Source organism: Pipistrellus kuhlii, unplaced genomic scaffold (assembly GCF_014108245.1).
Source record: "Pipistrellus kuhlii isolate mPipKuh1 unplaced genomic scaffold, mPipKuh1.p scaffold_m20_p_18, whole genome shotgun sequence".
NCBI classification, from domain to species: Eukaryota; Metazoa; Chordata; class Mammalia; order Chiroptera; family Vespertilionidae; genus Pipistrellus; species Pipistrellus kuhlii.
The window spans coordinates 20,578,911-20,589,833 of NW_023425493.1; positions in this window are offsets into that span (position 1 = coordinate 20,578,911).

Genomic DNA, 10,923 nt, shown 5'->3' on the forward strand with positions numbered 1-10,923 from the left:
CAATCTTTGGAAGGCTTTGGATGGCCTTTCTGAGTCTTACACACAAAACTCAGACCAAACACTCCATGAACCAAGCTTGAGTCCCATGGCCCTTTCCACCAGAGACAGGCAGGTAATGAAATTGGCAGATGCCCAACACCATATGAGATGGGAAAGGTAGTTAGTTCCCAGTGCAAAGTCAGCTATCAATCAAATGTCCACTACAGGTGTATAATAACATTCCTATTTTGGTGATAAGAAAATTGAGGCCTTGGGTGGTTGAACTTAAAACCAACCTTGGGAATAATATTGCACATTGGAAACCACTTTGAGAAGTACTGGGCCTGCCCGGCTGTGGTGGCTTAGTTGACTGAGCATTGTCCCATGGACCAAGAAGTCCCAGGTTCAATTCCCAGTCAGAGCACATGCCCAGGTTGTGGGCTCGATCCCCAGTAGGGGACATGCAGGAGGCAGCCAATCAATAATTCTCTCTCATCACTGATGCTTCCTCTTCCTCTCTCCCTCTCTTTCTCTCTAAAGTTAATTAAAATATATATATTAAATAAAAAAATAAAAAAAAGGACTGGGCCTGAGCCCCACCCAGATAACCCAGAATCCAGGTGGTGAGAAATGAGGACATGTTTTGTAAAGCTCCTCAGGTGATTCTAACATGCAGGCCGTACTGAGAACCCATATCCTAAGCAGCAGGCCCCTATTAATAATAAAACCCAGGCTGCAGTGCTTACTTCAGCCACCTTAATCATCCAGCTCATAAGATGGCATTGTCCACTTCACCTGCCTGCCTCCATCCCTCCCTCGTCTCAGTTATCATCCTGTCTTTATGGCTGCAGACCCTCGTATACATCACTGGATATAGCAGACTTCCCGTAAATGCTTGTTAAACTGAATTGATGTAGCTCCTGGATTTTTACACAAACACTCCTGCTGGAATAAAGGGTTCATGGGTGGAAACTAATAAAACTACCTTCGTGATGTAGTGATGGCACTGATAGGAAGAAAAAGGAAGATGATAGAAATCCATTGCCTATATTTTATGGGTCAAGGAAGAAACAGAAAAAAAAAAAAAGTTCAGTAGGTAATGCTCTGGTGTAGCATACTTTCCAATTTAACATAACCCTTCCAGCCAACTCCTCAGCTCTCCTTCAGCCAGATTCCCCCAATTAAAGTCTAATAAGCTTGTCAGCACCTTTCTAGAATATTAACTATTTTATTCTTTAAAAAGCTAAGCTTTATTAAATTGAAATCCTTAATGGAAAAGCAGTATATTCTAAGATCTTCTTGATCTTTCAAGGACTTTTAATCAGAAGATACTAAACAATATCTTCTGATTAAAAGTCTTAGATAAATTTTATAGCAGTCAAGCAACTGCGCTTGCGTGGTTTTTTTTTGTTGTTGTTTGTTTGTTTTTTAAGAAACTTCTTTTAGAACTACACTAACATCATAGCCACTGGGTTCTGCGTTCCTTTAGGTGATTTCTTTCCCACGAAATGACTTGCTGCTCTCAAATTTTTATTTCCCCCCATAGTACACCTGAAACCATGTGTTTCGTGTTTATTTGGGTGTGAAGATGGGTGCAGAGTAATTTTAATGTTCCCTGTCAGGCTCTCTCTCCAAGAATTTCTCCATTTTCCGTGCCCTGAGATTTCCCTCTCTGAGATACCTGCATCAGACCTGACCCTGGGCTTTGCCCCCAGCATGGGCCCATTGGTGCCAACTAAGAACACCTGATGTTTCCTCTCCTCCTGACCTTCAGTGCCCCCCACAGCAGGGTGGGGCACTCCTTCTATGGTTTCTGGGGCCTGCATATCTGTATAATCGGTCAGTCAGTCCCCCAAGGAGTTTATTTTTGAGGGAAAAAGAAGATTTAACACTAACTTGTGTTTCAGGCTCAGCTGGGCCCTTAGGCTAAAAGAAGCATTTGCCTACAAAGACCCTTTCCCGAGCGCTGGGTGGGCCAAAAGGATCTGTCTCAGGCATCGACAGTGGAACAGACCCAGGGACCCTCCCTTCTTCCAGCCTCCGCTAACCACTCTCTAACCTCCTTTCCAGTAAAAACTTTCGGAACCATTTTCCCAGCCACTCTCTGACTCCAGGACCAGCCAACACTGGTTTTTTGCTTTTTTGGTTTATGGGGGGGGGTTTTGGTTGTTTTTTTTTTTAGCTTAGCTCCTGGCTGCCGACCAACCACGAGCTCCCAGGTTCGTCGGAAGAATTCCACGGAGGTGGAGGCCACCATCAAATGCCTACCTCTCTTTGGGCTTCTAGTTCGACCACATCGATGTGGCTCGTTCCGAGTTTGCCGAAGAGAAGCTCCAGGAGGCAAACCACGTCTTCCTTCCAGGACGAGGAGGAGCCGGCCTACACGAGTGAGGCGAAGCCCTGGACTGCGACGCTGAAACTGACCCTCCTGCAGCTGCGCACGCGCAGACTCCTGACTTCCCGTCAGCCACTTCGCTGATGAGCAGGTGAAACTCATCAGGAGGATGAAGACCACCTGGCTGAGGTCCGCAGGCTGGCCCGCCCCAGGCTGGGCTCAAGCACCCAGGGGACTTTGAGGGGTCCTCTGCAACCCCTCCTGTCAGAGATTTTACAACCACTGGGCAGCTTTATATTTATATACATACATATATATTTTATATTTACATACATTCATATATATGAAGAAATATATATATGAAGAAATAAGAGGGAGAGGGAGGAGAGAGAGAAACATCAATGATGAGAGAGAATCATTGATCAGCTGCCTCCCGTAAACCTTACTGGGGTCACAGTCCCACAGTCCCGGCATGTGCCCTGACCAGGAATCTGACCGCGAGCTCCTGGTTCATAGGTCAACACTCAACCACTGAGCCACTTGGGCAGCTTTTAATACCCTGGAGCCTTCACCCCATGCTGTGAACCAAATAGAAACAACAGAGCTTCCCCTCCCCTCCTGGGGGAGGGGGGAGGGGGGTGGGAGAGGGGTAGGTATGTGGGGAAGAGGGGTAGGTATGTGTGAAATCCAAAGGCACGTTGGCAATCATATCCTCTTTGGTCATATTTTTTTCCATGGCTCATGTTCTTCCATGTCTATGTCAGCGATCGTTAAAGAAAAAACAAAGTCTAATTAGAGTCCAGGGGAGGATGCATGTTTCTTCAGAGGAAGAATCTAGAATTTCCTTTAGCAACTTGATGCTCATGAATTACTGTTTCATCCCCGTAACTGTCACTGCCACCACCCCAAGACTTTAGACTTGGTAATTTAGGAATCTCTTGATCTCTTTGCTTAATTCTTTCTTGACTCAAGTATTTCTTTCATCAGATAGTTTCTGTGGTAGTAGCACATAAATTCAATAGGCTTCAAGGGTCAGCAGGGGGAAGCCAGTCACTATTTGCAATACTGCTCCTATTATGTGTTATACACACAGAAATACATGTATAGCAATGACTACATGTCTCCTTCCCTCATCTCCACCCTCAGGCCCTGCTCCTAATTCAATGGAAGGCACTGGACACCCACAGCAGTAAGAGGAAACACACAGCAGCTCATCTGCTCACTATTCCTTACTCTTTCCTTCTTTGTTTTCTTCCTCCTCAATTACATCCTTCAGTAGTTCCTTCAGCAATGTTCTTTTGTGCTCAATTATTTTATTTTTATTTTGTCTGAAAATGGGGAAGGGAAAGTTTTATTAAAATAAAGTTTAACTGGCTACAGAATTTAGTATTAATTTTCTGTTAACACTTCAAGCTTATGTTCCTACTATATTTTTCAAATATAAAGTTTTATCAGCTTGATGTGGCAATATTGTCTTTGCAATTATATACAACTCATAAATGATGCAGGAAATGCTACTGAATGTTGGTGAAAAAGAAGTATTAGTAAAATATCCATATGTCTTATATGAGTTGAGTGAAATATGTAGAAATCATCTGAATATTCCAGAGAGTCTGTGATCTTTAGGTGTTTCAAGATGATTTCGTTGATCAATTCATTTTTTTATTTTTTACTCTTCAGTTACAGTTTACTTTCAGTATTATTTTATATTGGTTTCAGGTGTACAGCAAAGTAAATAATTATTCAAGATAGTTTTTAATAATGTCATCTTTGTAAATAAGGCTGTGAGGATCAACAAAAAGAGCCCTGGCCTGGGAATTAGGTAAGCTCTGTTCTAGCCCTGCTCACTGCTGATTATCTGTGCAGCCTCAGGCAACTAATGTGTCCTTCCTGACCTTTAGTCTCCTCATTCTCCATACTGACCTCATAGCTCTGATTTTTTTCAGCGGGGCTTGAAAATTTCTTCACAATACCATGTTGATGAGTCAATGGCACAGGGTCCCAGAGATCATTTAGAATTCTCCTTCCACACACATCCCTCATTTTTCATTTAATAAAACACTTTTGCAGCAGGCTGGAGCTGGAGGATGACTGGAACCTATATCACTTGTCTCAGAGACACTGTAATTTTCACTAAAGCATGCTACTCCATCCATATATACCACAATGTCAATATCAGGGGTTAGGTACTAATCCTAATACACAAAAAACCAGAGGCCATCACCACCGAAACAACCAGACAGGCTACTGAACAGCAGTCTGTGTGGGGTGACCAGGCCAGCAGGGGGTTTAGTGAGGAATGACCAAACAACTGAACAGCAGGCTGCATGGGGCAACCCGGCCGGCAGGGGGGCAGTGGGGGGCAACCAGGTCAGCAAGGGAGGGCAGTTGGGGGTGGCCAGGCTGGCTGGGCAGAGGGAGCAATAAGGGGCTACCAGGATGCCGGGGGCAAGGGGGGCGGGGGGGACAGTCAGAGGTGATCAGGCTGGCAGGCAGAGGTGGTTAGTGGTGATTAGGCTGGGAGGGGGCAGTTAGGGGAAATCAGGCAGGCAGGCAGTTAGGAGACAGTGGTCCCAGATTGTGAGAGGGATGTCAGATATCCCTTGAGGGGTCCTGGATTGGAAAGGGTGCAGGCTGGGCTGAGGGGACCCCCAACCCCCCATGCACGAATTTTGTTCACTGGGCCTCTAGTATAAATATAAAGCATAGCAATTATGTTCAAAGGCTTTTACAGCCTAGAACACATGTGTCAAACACAAGGCCCGCGGGCCAAATCCGTCCCGCCAGGCCTTGCAATGTGGCCCACACCGCGCTGTCATCACTGCACTCCGCTGCGTTTCCATCACAATGACAGTTTATGACTGTTCAGTAAACCATTCGGCCCGCGATTTAGGCTGGATTTTAGATTTTGGCCCCTTCTCTGATTGAGTTTGACACCCCTAGCCTAGAAGCAACTTCCACCTCCATTACTTCAATTGAGCTTCACCACAAAGAAAGCTGACACCTGGAAGGATTCAGTGGCTTGCCCAGTGTCACTCAGCCAGGTGGTAACAGAGCCAGCACTGGAGTCCAACTCCTTTGATTCCTAGTCTTCTACATTTCCTGGACTTAGGCCTGCCTTCCATCAAACAGGCTGATTACCAAGAAATGAAGTAGATCTTTCCATTGCCTCTGGCTACTGAGGGATCAACCTAAAAAGTGTTGGTCCATTTGGGAATATACTCCAAGCTATTCCCATGTTCCAATCTACTAATATCAACACTATAATTAAGTTTACTTTTAGGAAACTCCTGAGCAGGAAACCAACCATAAATCAGATATTCCAGCTGATATTCTCTCTCTCTCTCTCTCTCTCTCTCTCTCTCTCTCTCTCTCTCTCTCTCTCTCTCTCTCTCTCACTTTCTCTCTCTCTCTCTCTCTTCTGAAATAGCTCATTAATACACTTTTCATTATGTTAAAACAATATTATAAATAGGTGATTCACACAGACTCAATCACTAGGGGCAGAGGTCCTTCCTGATCAGACCCATGCTGGGCTCTCAGCTGGGAAGAGGAACCCACATAACAGCTGGCTGTAAAAATCAGCAGGGATTCCTGACCATTCTGATGAGATGAAAGGCTGTTGGAAACTCAGGCATCCTCTTAAAGGGCTGGCACACAAATTCATTCACAGGCACTCACGTTGGCCTCTGGCAGAGGGATAGTAGCTTGGGGGAAATATTCAAAGGGATGTAAAGTACAGCATTAGGCAATATAGTTGATAATATTGTAATAACTTTATGTTGCCAGGTGAGTACTAGAATTATTGGGGGAGCAGTTCATAATTTACATAATTGTCTATGCTGTACACCTGAAACTAATATAAAACAATATTAAATGTCCCCAGGACCGGTTTGGCTCAATGGATAGAGCGTCGGCTTGGGGACTGAAGCGCCCCGGGTTCGATTCCGGTCAAGGGCATGTACCTTGGTTGCGGGCATATCCCCAGTAGGGGGTGTGCAAGAGGCAGCTGATCGATGACTCTCTCTCATTGATGTTTCTAACTCTCTATCTCTCTCCCTTCCACTCTGTACAAAAATCAATAAAATATATTTTTAAAAATATATGTAAAGAGCAAGATTTAAAAAAAATATATATATATTAAATGTCAGCTGTACATGAAAAAATAAAAAGGAGCCGAAACCAGTTTTGCTCAGTGGATAGAGCGTCGGCCTGCGGACTGAAGGGTCCCGGGTTCAATTCCGGTCAAGGGCATGTACCATGGTTGCAAGCACAACCCCAGTGTGGGATGTGCAGGAGGCAGCTGATCGATGATTCTTTCTCATCGATGTTTCTAACTCTCTATCCCTCTCTCTTCCTCTCTGTAAAAAAATCAATAAAATATTTTTTTTAAGAAAAAATAAAAAGGAAATTATTTAGAACAGGTCTTAGATTGTGGCAAACCCTAAATAAATCTTAACCTTACTTTATTGCTAAATGGTTTTGGGACTAATTTTGAGTTTCTACATAACCCATGGTCACTTCATAGATACTGAGGGCAGTTGCTCGAACTCAGTTCACATAAATGCACAATGAGGGAAGAGTTACTATGTAGAGAGAAATATTATGTGCTCACATGTGACTCTGAGAAAAGAATATAAAGGAATTCACTCTGAACCCAATGGAGATTCAGTGGACCCAAATCTATCTGAGTCCAGCAAAATCCAGGAAGATAGCAGTGTGAAGTTAGAGTCTTACTTCCCCTATGTTACTTTGGGGGTCAATTTTAAAGAAGTCCTCTGATGAACTGAGTTATACAGAACTGTGCTCTGCACTGAATGGTGGGGCTGAGGTAGTGCTGTCTGCTTGCCATGGAACTCTTCCAGGAAGCAGTAGACTCTGCAATGACCCAGAAGGTCTTTCGAGAACTGTTGACAGGAGCAACTGGGAGTTACCACAGTCAGAGTCATGGCATGTAGCTACATAGAGAGCAATGGTCACCAGGAGCTGCAGCCACTGGCTTTCCCTGTCATTGAGGACCATGACCCACAAAAACTGCTGCCATCAATAGCAATTTCTAAATGACAGTGCTAGAAATTGCCCATGGAACATATCCTCATTATTCAAAGCAGGAGAGCCTAGGTCAGAACTTGGAGGTCTTATTGCTCAGACGCTTTGGCCCTCTTCACTGTCAGTTCAGAAGAACAAAGAGCTGATCATTGAACAGCAAACTTTAGAGGGAACAGCATGTGCTTGTACTCAAAAGACCTGGACTTGAGTTCTGCATTTTCCATTCTATGACCTTGGTAAATTGGTAAATTCCTTAATCCTCTGAGCTTCAGATGATTTAATGAGTGTGTGTGTGTGTGTATGTATGTATATATATATATGAAAATTCTTTATAGCAGGTATACAGTACCAGGAAAATGGAAAACTTTGTTATCATTACTTTTTCAGTACATTCCTCAATGAAGAGCAAAATTGACAATTTTGCACCAGAAAACTTGAAGGAATATAACCCCAGAAAATCTGAGTGGAGGCCCAAGTCAGTTTTAGAAACCTCTCATAAGAAATAGAGCTAAAAGGATGAGGTTTGGAGAATGAGAGTCTCACTAATGAATAGGATCTGATTCAAATTTGTGATCTCAGTTCTTGGGCCTCTGCATAAATGTGGTACAAGTTTTCAGCTGCTTAATGTTCTTGAAATCCCATTTTGTTTCAAATGAAAAACCACCTGAAAGTTTCCTGAAGAGGGTTTTTTTTTTTTAGGGAAAATGTAAGCATAACATATCTGTGGTTGATTGTCAGTATAGTCCCTTCCAAAGTTCCTCAGGGAAACCAGAAGGCAACAGTATTGCAGCAACTGGGAGAGAGAGACACATAACAAGATGCGATCACAGCTGCTATGTGGAGACAGGACACCCTTGATACCTACAGAATAGTGCTCAGGGCCACTCTCTTCCCTTACCACCGTCTGGAGCCATCACAGGGGCCATTCTACCTCCATGCCTCTCTTACCCAGGGCACCATCTTCTGTTTTGGCAATAACTGGTGCTTCTGACAAACTCCATCTGTCTAACCACTTTGAGTTTCCACCGCATTGACATCTGGGATTCAAAACTATTCAATCTACTGTCAACAGAGCTTTCTTTTATAAAAAGAAAAAAGAAAAAAAAAAGTCAAGAAGTGATGGAACCCAAACACTATCTAAATGAAACTGAGAAACATCATTCATTTTGTTTTGTTTTGTTTTTTTTAAATAGAGCTTTCCATCCCCCACGTGTTTATTCTATAATTAGAAAGGGTATTATGATCACCCTCTAAAAATCCTGTTTTTGTAATACTGAATTTACCATATGATATTAATTTGAGGAAAGAAAAAAACAGGGAAGCAGCTACAGCACAAAGAGTTCTGCAATGCAGTACTATGGAGTTTCAGAGGCACGAGTAATAACTGGGGGGGGGGGGGGGTCTATTAACGTGTTCTGACATGAAAGTGATGAAATTGTTCAGTTCAAGTCCACATTGACTCTTGCCTGGACTATTGCAAAAGACTGAATTGCTTATCCTTCTTCTCAATTTTTCTCTCCTCTGAGTCAATCTCCAGAAATTATTGTCCTGCACCCCAAGTCAGATCATGTTCTTGGTCTGGTCAGAAGCCAGACATCATCACCTACAGAATAAAGGACTACCCCCAAACTCAGTATCCAAGGCTCCCTCAGTCATTTTCTACAAAGGTACACTCCCCTAAGGGGATATTTGGAAAAGTTGGGGGAATTCTTCTCAATGATCAAAACAACATAGATCAATGGTGGCTTTCAGAAGGCTAGGACCAGAGATAAACACTCTCTAAAACACCAAAGAACCATTCCACCCCAACATACCAATAGCATACCCATTGAGAAACTCTGAGCCTAACTTTTCAAATTTTCCTAACTTTATTCTCTCCTTCTTCTGTCATATGCAACACCCCAACCACTCTGACTAGTCTTATTTCTTTTTTTAAACATTTATTTGTTGATTTTAGAGCAAGAAAGAAAAGGGAAGAAAAAGAGAGAGAGGGAGAGAGAGACAGAGAGAGAGAGAGAGAGAAATTGATTGATTTGTGTTCCCACTTATTTACGTATTCATTGATTGCTTCTTGTATGTGCCCTGTCTGGGGATGGGGGATAAAACCCACAACTTTGTTGTATCGGCTCAATGCTCTAACCAACTGAGCTGCCTTGCCTTGGCCCTTATTAGTCCCATTTCTAACAACAGAGGCTGTGCTCACACTAGAGCCTTGTCTGAGATGTCCTTCCCAACCCACTGATTTTTAACAGTCTCTGACTTGCAAAACCCAGGATCAACTATTCTTAGCTTCCAATCAACATTAATTTCTCCCAAATCTGTGGTCCCACATGACTTTGCTTATACCTCTGCTGTTAATACTTATTGTATTCTGCCTTATATTATTGCCATTTTATTACTCTCATCTTCACTACCAATTAATATATTCCTTGAGGTTAGGAACTGCTTTATACAGATTTATACACCTCAAACACTGATCATTCACTTAGCACCTTACTACCTGGTACTTAGTAGATTTGTTGGATTTAATTGAATTAAACTAATTATTTTAAAATATTTTTTCTGTCAAATATATGCAAGAATATTTTAATCTTTAAAAAATTATTAGTAGATTTAATAGGTAAAGTCTTATTAGTTCTTTATGGGCAAAAATCTGTTTAAGTAAATTTAAAAAAAAAAGTTGGCTTTCTGTCCCTCTAACGTAGGGTTAAATCCTTTCAAAAGAGACAGCCAAAAGAAGTTAGTCTTCCAAAAGTCACAGGAAAGGGAAAATGTAATTTTTTTGGTGTTACTCAGTGAGATTTTTATGTATGCAAAGCTCCCCAAATGACTATAAACTACAAATTTCAATTTACTTCGATTCAACTTTCAAAAAATAATTTTTTTAAATCACCTTTGGACTAGGATGAAACGTGGAAAATTTCAACTCAAAGTAAGATTTTTTTTGTTCTAGGAAGCTGTGAGCAAATGAAAACAAGATTTGGCGGGAGCATTCTACCACCTCTACCATAGGACGGGTCACTGCCAGCACCATACTTGATGAGACATCTGGCAAGAGGCCTGCTGTAGAAATACAGTCTGTGACTTTATTTTGCTGGACATTTCATCTGTGAAGATTTTCTTTTCCAGTTACAAAGTCCTCCCAAGAGGGACATAGCTGCTTTTTGGAAACCTGTGAAGTGTTGGCAAGTCTTGCCCTGTTTACCATGGAAACTTGTACTTGGATAGAATTATAGCGTATGACCTGGTACAAGCATAGATGAATGTTTGATGCCTGCTATTTTCTCTTCATGTTGATTTGGAAATTATAAATCACAGAACCAGATCAAATAGCTTTGATCTTTCCAGTTCATTTGTTCATCGTGGCATATGGTCATACCTGCATAGACTTGAAAATACGTTGGCAGATAATAGAATGTGTTATGATTCAAATATATGAGTTTGGTTCTGATTAATCTGTATAGAATTGCCTGAAAAGTAGACTATTTGTAAGCATGGATGATTTAATATCTGCTTGTTTGTTGTTCTTTCTTAGAGAGTTCTAAAAACTATATAGCCTC